Source organism: Ambystoma mexicanum, chromosome 6q (genome assembly GCF_040938575.1).
Source record: "Ambystoma mexicanum isolate Mex_15411 chromosome 6q, UKY_AmexF1_1, whole genome shotgun sequence".
Classification (NCBI taxonomy): domain Eukaryota; kingdom Metazoa; phylum Chordata; class Amphibia; order Caudata; family Ambystomatidae; genus Ambystoma; species Ambystoma mexicanum.
Genome location: NC_090937.1, coordinates 305,917,342 through 305,932,634, shown reverse-complemented (window position 1 = coordinate 305,932,634; position 15,293 = coordinate 305,917,342). Strand labels below are relative to the sequence as shown.

At 46.5% G+C, this 15,293-nt stretch overlaps 1 protein-coding gene across 1 annotated transcript in view; it reads left to right on the top strand.

Moving 5' to 3' along the window:
* Window positions 1–15,293, top strand: part of DNAJC25 (DnaJ heat shock protein family (Hsp40) member C25) — an 82,160-nt gene that overhangs the window by 66,533 nt on the left and 334 nt on the right. The gene's annotated exons all lie outside the window — the stretch shown is intronic.

Below are 15,293 nucleotides of genomic sequence, written 5' to 3'. Positions count from 1 at the left end.
CGTCAGTTTAGGGCTTCTCCCCCAAATATGCATGTACGTACCAGCACTGCCATATCCCATATTAACAGAGCCCATTCTCCACTCCCCCCACCAACACACTGCAGTCTGTCCGGGGGGGTAGAGTACCCCCAAGCAATACATTTATACCCCCGCTGCATACTGCACACTTCTGGTAGCCTTTTTCAGTCCCCGCCAGTCTTTCCTCCATCCCTGTATTTGGATCTCAACCGCCAGCTCCCTGTGCCATGCCCCCACAAAGGAAGCACATTAACCCCCTGCTGCCCAGACACGAATATAGACGAGAAATAAGCACTTTATCGCTGTTTAGCGATATAATGGCTTTCTCGAACCCAGTTAACCCTCTAGTTGCTGCCTTCTTGTTGTGCGGCTGCAGTGCTGGAATCTACCATGCTTTAGGTTGGATGCTAGGTCTGTGATCGATTTTTGGATTCCTTCTTTGGCCTCAGAGACCTCCTTTCGACAAATGGGACGTTTGTCGTAAGAGGCCATACACTCGGAGGTCCCTTTTTGGGAGTGTGGTGTCGCCCGCTCCACCCGCTGCCATCTCCTTGCCCCCTTTCTCCATACCTCGACTGGGGACCACTGGGAAATCAGAGCGGGTCTTCTGCGCCTTACGCAGCGACATCCAGAGGGGCTACCTGTCCCCTACGCCACAGAGCTGCAGCCGTACCCTTCCACCAGGTCTGCGTATCTGCACAGCTCCAAGAGCTCCCCAAGATGCGAGGCTCCCGGTTCTGAGTTGTGCCTTGCAGTGTCGGCCGCCAAACATCGGGCGGGACGAGGGGTTCTCAGTCAGCCTCCTGGGTGTTCCCTGAGTTCCGCCGGGTGGGTGCTATAACATTCCATACGGGGACACAGCATTATTCTCCACTCGTGACGAGCACAATCCCCCACAGATCACCTCTCCACTCCTGGTCTATGCCGCTGGTTCTGGTCCCCCTCTACGGCATCCTCTGAAGCTCATTGGGCCCCCAGCCACCTTCAGGGGCCGATGAGTGCACCAGAGCTCACCAAGACTGGGGGTTGGTGGGGGAGGGTTTAGAGCCCCACGTATTCCTCTGCCACCAGGTCCCATTGCGGGCATCTCATTTGCAGGCTCCACAAAAGCCTCTGGATTTCACTATCAGGCTGGCTCCACTGTGTTAAGGCTGCAATTCATCCCTGCTTCTCCCGGCCTCTGCAGAGCTCTGCATGTCCCAGGGAACGACCACTGGAGCGGGTTTGGCGCTCTGCTGCTTTCAGCACTGTGATCTCCCTGGTGGGCCCACTTCCCCAGGCCTCCAGCCTTTCCAGACTGCTCCACACGGGCTGTGGGGATGCTGCTGCTCTGCTCCCTACCTCTGGTGCCGGGGACAAGTGTTTACTCCGCCATGCAGGCCGGCTCCCGCAAAGCTCAGCAGCTGTTGCTCCCCTGGGCCTGGTGGGGCCGGAAAGTGCGCTCTGACATTGTACCTGGAGCTCAGTGGAATGCATAGCCGCAACACCCCACACAGGCCTTCCCGGGACCTGCATTTGGTGAACTGTTTTTTTTTTATTCAACTTTGTTTACCCTGCGTCCCTCCACACCTTTCCCTTCCCACTCCCTCCCCCAACGCCCCACTATAAATAATACACTGGCTCAGTTGTGAATGTATTGGCCGCAGTTGCTTTATTTAAGCAGGAGGTAGCTTACAGGTGCTCCGTTACTTGATACTCAGTAATACAGCATCAGGTTATACTTCTCTGAACTGCACACCCTTACATTCCCCACTTGGTGGCGAGCAGCATCCGTTGAGCGGAACTGACGCCGTTACTTTTCCACTTTAACTTATTATGAACTCTGACTTGATGGCGAGCAGCCTCAGTTTATGCAGAGCTAATGCCAACAACTTTCACTTTTCCACTTTATTAACTTGCTAACTTGTACTTTGAACACTCCCCCTTTCGGCACCGGCCTTATTTTGCAGCCGGTTCCACTTTTACTACTTTCCCAGGTGCAGGATCGTTAAACCTTTTCACCGCCTGTCCCCCTCCCTCATCCCCCCCCCACCGCCCTTGCTCCCTGTTGGCCAGGTGTACCTACTCTAACTTTACATTCACCCAACCCGTTCCTAACCCTGGCCCCCTTGTCCACTTCCTATGCCTTGTCGTACCTTGAAACACATGTGTATAGGCGTGCTATACATACCATCTCCTATGCACGTGCTATATGAGTGAGGGAGAGAATCTTCTTTGGTGATATTGTCCCCTTAACTTTCTCCCTTCCTGCCATATACGCCTACTCCCTTACCCCCCGTACCTCCCGGTTACGCCCACCAGAGCACCCCTCTCCCCCCACTATTTTCTTGCCTTGGGGAGGCGAACCTACTCGCGCGTCCTACCTTGACTGTTTGCCCCGCCCTTGTCTGCTTTCGGCGTTGCCCTAGCTGTATGAATATGCTGCACCACTGTAATACCCAACTAGCTCCATTTTGGTGACGGCAGGCATTTTGTCCTGCTTTACCTATCTTCCGGTCTGTTTCTTCTCTTTCGTCTTCCATCCTATGTGTACTATTTGCTTACACATACTATTTACTCACTATATGCAAGTACATTTGCGAATCTGCGCCTGGGCCAGCTGTCTTGGAAGCTGTGGGCCCCCCTTTTCATTTTGTTGCCCCCACGAGCGTGGCCACCTTGAAAACAAAAGACAAATTGTATTGGTATAGGTCATGACACATTAATTCACTTCACCATAATAAAGGCCCGCCTTTTTCCTCCACAAACACCCCCCCTTCCCCCAACCCATGGTTTTCCTTAACTTTCCCCCTGCCCAGATTGTCTTAATGCCATCCCCCAGTCCAGTTCTTAGCTGGAATTACACCTCTATCTATTTGGTGGGGGGGGCAGTATATTCTGTTATTCTGAGCCCTAGGCCATGCCATGTCCCTTTGCCCCTGGCCAGATTCCCGCCTCCTCCGTTTTCTTTTCCTTCCCTTTTTTTTTTTACATTTTTTGGGTCCTTCAACCCTTTTTGGTGATAGCTCCTGCCCTGATTGTCTGGTTATGATTCCTGACCTCGCCAACCACCCCTTGGATGGTGTCCCAACCAATTTATCCCATTCCTTACCATCTGGAGTACCTCTTCGCCCTTTGTTACCATCAACCTACCATTTGTGACCACCCTCCTTTAAGGTTCCCCATCCCTCTCAACTTCTATTCCCTCCCGCCCCCTCCCACCTTGCGTTGTGCCCTGGCTTTCATATGCTAAGTTATTCACAGCGCGCCAATACCATATGTGTCCATGCGTGAACCCGGGGTTGAAACTGTGTTGCTCGGTGTTGTCGCGTTTCCAATGAGAGCCCACTGCACCCTGAGCTCTCAATCCTTAGAGTAACACCACCTTTCTCCCCCTAGGTAAGCCAGCCGGAGCACCCCTCTCCTCTGCAATTAGGGGGAATCCTACTTGCGCGCCCCACTATAAACATTGCTTGTATGCACGGGGGCCGACTATTGGCTGGAATAATGCCCCAAAACGAAATGACGTCGGTATCCCCCCCAACACCATAATATGGCAAGGCCTTCCAACACATTGCACTGTAATTCAACAGTGCGTGTCACTGACCTGTGCAACACGGAGACCGGACGGCGCGATAACATGACCGATAGGTTAATTATGCACGACACAATATTTGCAAGTACTTGATCATTATGTATTAACCACTCGGCTGCTCCACCCCCTCCCTCCTTGCTCCTCCCTTCCCTGCAAGTTGCCTCAGATTTGCCCGTGGTGCTGGGCTGTACTCGCCTTAAAAAGCAACAAAATTCTTTCCCCAGACAGTCATGTTTAAAACTGGGTGACCAATCCCCTGTCTGGAAACTTGTTTGTCTACCCCAGCCGCTCCATATATCCTCTCCACCCCCACCCCTGTGATCTGCCCTGTTGCTGTTGACTAACAGCCACCCATACAATGCTTAGCTTCCCTGCAGAGCGCCCAATGGTCCGCTGCCCTGTGTTTATTTAATTCTTTTTTAAAAAATGTTTTATCCTGAGCCCAGAATTTATGACCTTGTACCTGCCGCCTTGGCTTTGAACGCCCTGACCTTTGCATGCCGCGGGCCATCTGTTGCTTGTCATCACCGTGTTCCGTCAACAGCCCTTGGTGTCCCCTTGCGTCGTACCCGCCCCGTGTTACCTCTCCTGCTGCCCAATTCCATCCACATTCCCTTGATCAGTTATAAAACTTTGTTTTTATTTTTTAAAACACGGCTGCACATTGCCCAACAATTCTTAATTCATTGCAGATACATTTATTACAACTGTTATGATGCCCAGGGCCTGTCGCAACAATTCTTAACCTCACGATTCATTGCGCCCCCAGAGTTTGTATTCTATCTATGCTGCGCCCTGTCTACACGTGCGGAACTCGCTCACTCATCGGTCTACTGCCCTAAATGCCTTAACCTTGTGCCTTACCGATTGGACAACCTCCACCATTCACCCTGTGGAGTGTGAGACATGTTTGAAAACCACCAATGGACCAACGTCCATTCTGGTCAAACCATCGCACTACACGTTGTGCTCCTTGCACACTCACATTCCTGTGTGTTGCATGACCATCAGCTGTAATATAATGTGCGCTTTACAAGCAGAGAGTAACTAACCGAATTATTCTGATGGCAGGTACCGCCTGATCGTCCGCATTCAATAATTATGAACGGGCTATGCCACCCATTTAGGCCAAATCAAATTGTTTCTCTATTATGAGAACATAAACTTTGGCAAATTGTTGCTACACCCAGGGCTTTAAGTGGGGTAAGAAATCGAGGGGGGGGGGCTCATTTGGGGGCGTGGCTTGTGAGGGGCGTGGCCTAAAAAGTACGCAAATCGTAGGGTATAAACACATATATATATAAATGTTATATATTTGTGTACGTACTTTACTATGGTGTGTATACTATGCAAGCCATCTTTTCTAAACATAGAAATATGTAACATATTTCTATGTTTAGAAAATATGGCTTGCATAGTATACACACCATAGTAAGGTACGTACACAAATATATAACATTTATATATATTTGTGTGCATACCCTACGGTTTGCCTAGTTTTCAGGCCATCTTTTTTAAACATTGCGGGTTTATAAAAGATGGCTTTGAAAGTACACAATTCAAGCCGTCTTTTATAAAGCTTTGACTATGGACAAAATTGTCTGTCGGCAAAGCTTTATAAAAGATGGCTTGAAATGTGTACTTTCAAAGCCATCTTTTATAAACCTCGAAATATGTCGAGGAAACCCCAGGTTCGCCGAGGGTTAAAGACGCCTCAGCGACCTGGGGAAACAAAGGCACTGCCTCTGGTGACCTCTCGCGAGGGGTCACCAGATGCAGTTACTGTGACTGATGGAAGTGGCAGCCAGGCACAGCGTCGCTGTGGTTGGCTGCCACTTCTGTCAGATCGCCTGACTTCATGGCAGGCGCCTCTCCCGTCGCGGCTGCGGCCGCGACGGGATAATGCATCCTGCCAATGTTGCGGGCAGTGGGACGGGGCCCCGGCAGGGCCCCGGCTCAGCCCCACTTTTTGGAGACTGCCGGGGCCCGGCCCCGGCCCACTTTAAGCACTGGCTACACCTATTTCCTCTGGGTGGCAATTGCCATTTCTGAACCCATTACAACTTCCTAGTCCTACCCACGCCACCATTGCAGCAACGGTTGAAGAAGACGACTCGTGAGGGATGTATGTTGAACACATTTCCAAGGCCCTGCCCCCATCAAGCCCCTTGAAACCCCAAAGTATGCGCAGTGCCTTCCCCATGACTCGCATTCCCGAAGGCACGTTTATTCATCGCCCATAATCTCATAAATTGGCACCCCCGAACCAATCCCCTACACCGTAGCACGAAAACGAAATTCCCCATCGACAAAGTGCCTTTATTTGCATTACATTAAACAATGGCATGGTGGCCGACATGCCGCCACTAAATTCAGTTAGCAATGGAATTGTCCCCGATCATGCCTTCACCATATAGAGTCTTGACCTGCGGTTCAGGAGCCGCTGTAAAATGTTTTGTGGGTACCCCACCAAATGCATTCTGGTGTCTGTGGTCAGTAGCAACCTCCCAACTACTTTAACCTTGCCCAGCGCCTGATTAGACGTTAGTATGCCCCATTGAGCTTATGTTTAGTACGTGTTGCAGCATATATTTTTTATTTTCTACTGTGCTGCAAATTGTGCGTATGTATTCAGCAACACTGGTCTATTAGCCACATTGTGAAGTAACTCATCCACTGGGGCATGTTAGCCAAAATGTGGCCCACTGCAGCAGTTTTCCGGCCACACCATTAGCATGATTTCCAAGGACAACGAAGTGCAATTGGTCAATCGGTGCCAGTTCGAAGTCATATTCCACCGACTATACAATGTCATGGTTTGTACCTCAGTGCCCGGATCACTTTGCCCCCATGCCTGGCCGTGCGCCCCCTTGCTCCAAAGTCGCCTTTAACAGTACAGTACCCATTCTCTCCCCATTTCCCGCACTCCTCCCCTCTACCATTATCACACTCCCTTTCCTTCTACATCTACACACATATATTCCTCCTGGCCTCGTGTGCGGCAAGAGGTACCCAGAGTTCGTGTGAAACGGGTTTCATTTTTGCTTTTCCATTTTTTTAAAATATTCATGAAAGCATCAACAATACTATTAGCATGAGATTACCAAGAAACATAACACACATCATGGTAAAAACCGCACCAATTCTGAAGTCACAATCCAGTCACTACATGTAGCGTGGACTGCACTTCCGTTGAAATTAACCACACGGCTACCCCCCACCCAAAACGCTCAACATTTGCCGTGTGCTGGGCCTTCATGGTGCTCTGGAAGCCGCAGCCCCTGTCACCATTATTTTTTTTTAATGAGCCCACGCCTCGCGCACTGTCTGCACCGCAAGGCCTATGCCGACAAGCGCTCTGAAGCAAAACTCTCAACCTCCTCAGCGGCACTACCCCTTCCACAAAACTTCCCACCCCATGTTTCCCGCCGTCATGCAAAACAAATTATACCTTGCCACATGGCTGCACGAGCGTGCCACATTACTGGAACATGCCTTAACAGGCCTCGTCTGCAACAGATGCCCGAACATTGATCTGCTGTGCTTTGCACTTCAATCCGTGCCATATGGCCCATTCACCTATGGCGAGTGTGATTTACATGAACGCCAGACAATTTGTCACATATTTACTGTACAACACAATGCGCACACCAGCTATGGCCAGGCGACCATCTACCCCCCGCCCCCTGGTCCGCAGGCGGAGCGTGCCCTTTCACCTACCCCTGTAAGATCATGTCTCAAGCAATATGCTCACAATGACTCCGACATCAAGCAACCACCCCGTGTTCCCGTCAACAGCCCTCACTGTCCCTTTGAATCGCACCCGCCCCATGTTCCCTCCCCTGTTCCCCAACTCCAATGCACATTCCCCCGACCACATCGCCATAACATTTTTTTTTCTTTAAAACACTGCTGCACCTTGCTCAACTCCTCCCAATCCCTTACAACATACATTTTTTTCCCCACCACCACGATGACCAGTGCCTGTCACAATTCCCAATCAACATTGTGCTTCTTTGTACCCAGAATCCGCGTACCCTCCATGCTGTGCGCTGCCTACACGCGCTGAACTCGCTTGGTCCTCAGTCTACTGCGTGCACGGGACCAACCGAACCCCCCCACGTCTTTATCCCAAACTTGCTGCCATTGGTCACAAGGTTTTGTCGCTGGTGACTCTAACATCTGCTCAATTTATAAATTCACCTAACCCTCTGCTTTTAACTGTAGCCTTCACCACCGACGACCTGATTTGTTTTTTGTTACTTCATGATTTGTCACTTTATCATTAAAGGCATTTTTGTCGATAAGCGAGCCCCCCACCCATCCTGCACATCTGTCTTCATGATGCTCTCTGCCCCATTGAACTGCCTCTAATTATCTTGCGGATATGTCGATCATTCCTTATGGTTACATCATAATGCAATGCATTTCATGTGCTTGTAGAACATGCTTCGTCTTTGTTCTGCCTTCATTTCGTGCCTAAACCCATGCAGCCTCCTTCCCCCATGCGCTGTGATATTGATATCAATCCTTGATACATGATAGGTCGACATCTAGTGGAAGCATTATTAGTTGTTTTCGAAACTCGAAAAGGGACGTCGACGGGGCATGCCAGTAATATTATCCCTAGTGTGAGTTCCACTGTACCCATGATCCCTCACGCGTGTAGGTCCCTCAGATTGTATTTTTCTGACATGAGGTAACATTAGGTGTCGCGTGAGTAGAGTTGTATCCAGGCAGATACGTATTAGACAAGCTCATAAGCATCCATGTGCCTTCTCTCCGAGGGGAGGAAGGGTGGGCCGCATTTGAATCTAAGCAGATACAAGCATCAGAAATACAATTACGGTGAGTAATGTATCCCTTCTGAGGCTTGTGGAATCTGCTTAGATCACATGCTGTGCATAGATTAGCGAGCAGTGGATGGAGGTGGGATGTGAGAAGGTTCATGAGCGAATAAATGTCTTAGGACCGCTTGTTCCACTTGTGTATCTTTGTTGGAATGAGTGGCTCCAGTACCTCTTGTGGAGTGAGCCCTGGGCGTAAAAGGTAGGCACAGTTGGATACATCTGACTATCCACCTAGAGATGGCATTTTTAGAAATGCGGTCACCTTCTCTGCCTGGTGCTATGGAGACAAACGATTGATCTGTTTTTCTTAGCATTTGGTCTTGTCTACGTAGTAGAGGACCGCTTTCCTCACATCTAGTGTGTGGCGTTTTAACTCAGCTGAGCTTTTGGGTTCCTGGAAGAAAGCCGGTAGCTCAATTGACTGGTTTACATGAAATTTGGAGGTGAATTTAGGTGAGAATCTAGGGTGAGTACATAAAACCAGCTTGTCTTTGTGTACAACCAAGTAAATGCAAGAAGCCATCATGCCTAGCAAACTCATTGCTTTGCGCACCCTTATTTGGCGACCGGCTTGATATTGAGGAATTTGCAGCAACAAATTCCGAATTCTTTCCTCTGACTGAATGTCCAACCCCTCTTGATTATTTAGGACAGCTCCTAGGAACTGTTTCAAGGTGCTTGGCACCAGGCTTGACTTTTTCTCGTTGATGGAGAAGCCCAATTGAAAGAGGAGGTTGATGGTTCTTTGGATGTTTTGCTGCAAATTAGGGGTGACTCCCCTGTAATGAGCCAGTCGTCCAGGTAAGGTTACACTGGGATTGCCTCGCTGCGCATGTGTGCTGCCACCACCGCCAGTACCTTGGTGAATACCCTTGGAGCTGAGGCTATTCCGAAGGGCAGCACCTTGTATTGGTAGTACTGGTTCGCTATCTTGAAACGCAAGAATCTTCTGTGTGCTGGAAACATTGAAATATGAAAATGGGCATCTTTCATATCCAGTGTTGGCTTGTAATCCCCCTTTTTAGTAGGAGCATTACCTCTTGTAGCGTAGTCATGCAGAATTTTTGTGGCTTGACATTGTTTGCGGGGCACAAATCTAATACTGGCGCATTGAGATTGATCTTTGGCACAAGAAAGTAGGTTGAATAAATACCCATTTACCTGGTTGGCCGGGACGACCTCTATGGCGTTCTTTAACAGCAGAGTAGCAATCTCCTCGGAGGATCCGCTGGTGTTCCTGCGAGTGTACTTTTTGCCGTGGAGGGTGGTCGTGGGACGCTAGAGTAATTCGATGCAGTAGCCTCCGGATACTGTGGACAGCACCCATCTGTCCGAGGTGATTCCCTCCCATGTGTGTCAGTGTTTTTAAGTATAAGGTTCTCTGCCCCAAGGAATACTTCCTGCAGGAACACCTTGTAGGCCTCCCTGTCTGTCTATGCAAGCAGAACTGACTCAAAGTTGTGATTTAAAATAGACTTTATTTGCAGTTCAAATTTCACCATAAATGGAGCATCAGTAATGGCAAGATGTGGGTGATATGGAAAGGAACAGCTTTGAACAAATGGGAGAGTGATCAGAATGGTGTGCGATGGTTACGATGAAGCCACCTGCATCCTAGAAGAGTCCAGGACCAAATCAATTCTCAAGCACATATAATAAATGGATGAGTAAAATTAGTATTTGTGGCAGTTCGGGTGGAGAAACCTACAGACCTCTAGGTCTGGATTGTAGGATTTCCCTCTTGTAACTCGTCAGACTCCAGGGGGCATCTGATGATCTTTAGTGGGCCGGATCCAAGATGCTATTGGACTGGCATTTATATCAGAAGGACCTTGAAGGACGCAGGGACTGCAACTGAAACAGATATTCCCATCAGTTGACGCTCTGCCCCTTTTGAACACGGGTAGACATCCACAGATGGACTGCCTTGAGCCAGTGTGGGACAACAAGGTTTTCATCCTCTTCCTTTAGCAGACTGCTGTCTTTCGTAGGACCCACAAAACTGTTCCTGTCTGGAAGGTTTGCCCATCCTGAGAGGGGAGGCTATTTTGAACCCGAACTGCTGTACATGATATTCCCTATGGTATGTGACATCATTGAGGAACTTTGTGGCTTTATTGCTCCTTGTGGCTGCCCGACTAGGCTAGACTACCAGAGCTGGAGTTGGTTGTCTTCCTTGCTGCCTTCAGACAGTTGCTTAGTCACCTGAAACTACTTGCTGACTGTTTCATTTCTTGTGCTTTGACAGCATTGTGGGACTGCATACAGAGACCTTTCTTTGTCAGAATCCAGTAGTTTGCTACAGGCACCTTCTGTGAAAGGGACCGCATCTGCTGCCAGCATGACCCACACCCATTCCCGAAATGTACCCCTGTACCAGTGATCACTGGACCACCTCTGCAAAAATCTGAGTAATCGCTGTACTACATCTGTGAGTAGTAACCTACCTAGAGTTGCTGGTCTTCCTCATAGGGGTCTCCTGAGTGCTTGCATAATCTTTTCACCCTCTCCCTGTTGTACAGCGTAAATCTCCATAGGGCACAGTCCTTACTGCACTAATTCGTGGCCTCCTCTTTGGCAGTGGAACCAAGGTGTCCGTCAGTTGGTCAAAAACATTTTAAGTAAATGCCCATTTCTATTAAAATAACTACACATGCCAATTGACCTTCTCCTCTGGGGACGACCTTTCGTATTGACAAACACCTCCCCAAAATAAGTACAACTGCTTACTTACCTCTGCCTCTTGTTGGGTCATTGCTCAGGGGCTAGGGCTGGACTTTTCAATCCGGTTATGGTTATTTTTACAGGTGTGCTTCATAAGTCCCCTAATACGGGTTATCCATTGTTTTCCTTTCCTCTTTCCATTGTAGCAGTGGTACATATTGTGATATTGCATTGCATCACTGTTTTCTAGTTGATCTGGGTGTTCACTTTGGACACCTTACTGTTTCTACGTGTCTGTTAACTCGTGTAAATTAATTTAATTCACATCCTTTTTTTAATTGATACATATGCATTTGTGTTGGTATGCTGTAAGAGTGCATACTAACTGCTCCGTCACACTACCATTGATAGGTTGGTCTATCTAAATTCAACAATAGCCATAGAAATGACAGAATGCAAAAAACCGAGGTAGAAATGACTGAATTTTTTTGATTGAATTTGGTAGGGATTTTTGTATATTTAAGTAAATGGGTGGGGCGGGGGTGTAAGGGTATTCGTTAAGGTAAGGGGGTGGGGGTACGGGTGGTCTCCCCCCACATTATTTAAAAAAGTGCATAAAGTAATTTTTGTCTTATTCGATCCAAAAATGTGCTCATTTCTCCTTTAATTTTTTTGTTTTCGGTTATTTCTTGGACAACCACACACACTAGCGGTGGTAAAGAAAACTCTCCTAACAATTATTTGTAAATGTCTAGTATAGAGTGAAAATTCTTACCTTAATTTGCTAAAGCATGTTTGTATTACTGAAGAGGTACTTAGCATGACAAATTCCTGATACTGGACTTTTTATACTCTTCCTATGAAGATCCTCTTGTGTTGTGCCACAGCCCTCCCCAATACCTTTTACGGCCTCAGTCTTCGGAAACCCTTTCAGCACAAAAGGATTGTGCTCATGTAATATGCCCATGAACGGTGGTAGATTGGTCCCACATCTAGTTGACTACAGGGATCTGTTCTACAGCTCGGAGACCAACAATGTTCTGCATGTTGGGCGGGCAGCCCGAGATTACAATTGTCGAGTGGTGAAGTGCAGTAGAGGAGTTCCGTACTGTCAACATACATTCCTAGTTTGATTTGCCTTTTTGTTGAATAAAGACCTCGTTACTCTGTAACAAAACAGATTTATGTAATGTGGAGAAACTTGAAAAGATCAATTGTTTAAGAGCGCAGTGTTCCCAAAACAAAATGAGCAATGGAGACCAGTGTCTTTCATAATTGCTAATATTTTCAAGTTGCGGTTCGACCTTAAGGTGGACGACTGTATCCCAATCAGTTGCAATGAACACATTATTTCAATAGTTCTTCTGGAAACTGTACTGTAGAGGGACTGATTTTCTGCAGACTGCCTCAAGCTTTTGGGTTGCTCTTTACTAATCAACAAGGCCTAAGAGCCATCCAGAGTATGGCAGCATCTCCATCTCGGAAGGTTTGAGTTTTGAGCTGTCTGGCGATAGATGGGGCAACACCCCAGCCGTTGGCAAACTGCATGCAAGATGGGACGGTGCCAGGGCTTACTTTGTAACCCAATAATAAGCAAAACTAGAAGATTGATCTGGTGTACGCATTTGGAGTTATGCATTTGCAGTAATTGAGAATAGCGGGGAAACTAGATGTCCTCCACTCAGATCCCCTCGCCCCCAGTATCCCATCCCTGTAAAATGGGGCAGTCCACTTGAGAATTCATGCAGATTCTTTAAGATTTGTGTGCGTTTTGTGCTGAATGAAAAAGGGTTGCATGCTTTAACCTGTCATATTTGTTAAATTATAAAAAAAAATCTCTCATGTTGCCAACATGCTCTGATTTTATGTAAACCAACCAAGAGTGTATTGGTGCTGTTTTTTCCATCTCCTTTCTGCTGGGTGATTTATTTACAAAATGGAGGCTGATCTGATCACTGAATTGTTTATGTATTGAATGAAAGATTTAGTTATGAGTTGTGAATCAAATGTATTTTGTAGTTTATACATGGGAAATGAAGTATGTATGACTGACTTTGATGCTTTTTATTAGGATTGTTTTTGATTTTATGGATGATGTATTTTTCTTGTAAAAATTTAATTTCCTTAATTCTTATGTGTAAAGTTTCTTATGTAAACTAAATCACATTAAATACATATATTTTGTTATGAACGATCCAGATTTCTTAATTTTTAATATGAAGACTTTATACAAGCAAGACCACCTGAATCTCAACTTGTATTGTTTGGGTCCGGGTGTGCCCTCCTTAGGCCACACACTGATTAGCTCACCCCTTCATTTTCGCAACCCACATAAAGAAGATAATCTGTATATAACCAAGCATCCATCCTGCCCACCCCTATTCTGTGTTATGGTATCACCATAGCTCTGTATCTTGGAACATTTAACAAGCTAAGGTTTCCAAACCCAGGGACTAAAACGAGTAGGGGACAGCTGTGGCATGCAAAATGCTATTAACTCTGATCCTTATCAGGGTTGGCTTCCTATTTTGAACCATGTGCATCTGTTTTAGATTCACTTACTATGTGTAGTTGGCCCAATGTTACACCTTGTTTACCAAGTTTCAAATTTGATAATTTCATTAGTTTGGGCTGGGGGTAGATTTTCGGAGTTTAAACCCTGGTGCCTTATTTTGCAGGAATGTGATAACTGTCTTAACTTTGCATAATAACTTACCATCTGCAGGCTTATTTCTTCCTCTAGGTCTTCTGTGTACAGTACAGAGGAACCTCCCCAGTAAGCCCTATCCTTGGCAGACTGTAGCATGTGGTCTTCACCTGGGTTTTCACTTCCGGCTATAGTTTTCTTTGCCACAACCCTTGCAATCGTTTAATGAATGTATCCTGATCCACAGACCAATCTTGTCATTGTCCCTCTTTACTTATTTCTTGCTCTTCTCCTGCTCATCATCGGGTCTTAATGTTTCAGAAAGTTGGTACATTTTCTGAATGCAAAGCATTTCAATCTGACAAATCTGGTTTCAATGCATAAAAGTACCCTTTTATAGCTTTAAGCTGTATTTCCATTCCTAGTGGCTCTTCTCCAAAGTATTGTCAGGAAAAATGAATAACTTTTTTGAGGGCCCCCCCTTCCCCTTCCCCTCTTGTCTGTCAAAGAAAAGTCTGCCTGGTTCAGCATATTATAAACCTTTAGGTTTATAAAATTGGTTGACAGACTTAATCTTCAAGGCTGATGTCTCTATGTTTTGATATATTCTGAAGATTAAATGCATTGTTCGGGAATGAAAGGACTCGTTTTTCAGAGACCCTCAACAATCGGGAAATGTAGCAAAGTCCCATGAATGAGCGAGTTCATTTTTAGAACCCTCATAAGTGGGCATTTAGTGCATATACTTTTATTGCCTTGGAGATCAAATGTTTTTTTACAAAATGGTAGTGTTCCAAGAATTGGTAAATGAAGAAGGGGAATGCAACATCAATTCATTATTAAGCAGTTAGGCAAAAATAATATTTTGAAGCCTAGTTGGTGAATCGTGCAATGGCTTAAATACACAACTACTTGGAGCAAATGACTGGAAACAAGAAGACCCTAAATGTGAGCGATGTTCATGGGATGAATTCACCAAAGAAGGTGACTTTGAGGAGGACAGGTTGTGTATTTTGCACAGAGCAAAACCAGATCCAAACCTGCCCAAAAAGTAGGTCAGTGCAGTGCAGATGGAGAAATGTCATAAATGCACAAGGTGCGATCGTGGGTAAACTAAGAATGAAATATTGTGGCAAGTTTGATCTGATGGCAACAGGGTCCATGTGGCCAGGAAATTGAACATTTCTATTTGAGTGGGGGTCGGTGTGCAAGGGCAGACTGGTCACAAGGGGGTACTGAGTAAGGGTAGTTTGAGATGTACAGAGAGAATCCAAAAAGAAAAGCAGAAGGAGTTCATGAGTGGTGAAATCTGGGAAGGCTGGGCAAACCAACTGTGTTTTAAAGCCAGGGTAACTTCAGTCATGCAAGTAAGATTCGTTTTGTTGTCATCCTTATTTTTAGTGAGGTTTATCAGTCAAATTTGAATGTAAATCGAAAGCATGTGAAGTGATCCTTTCTTCTCTTTGTCCTTTCTCGTTAAATGTGTATTTAAATGGAAACCATATGAGAGTGGTCTAAAGAATTTAGAAATTATTGTAAC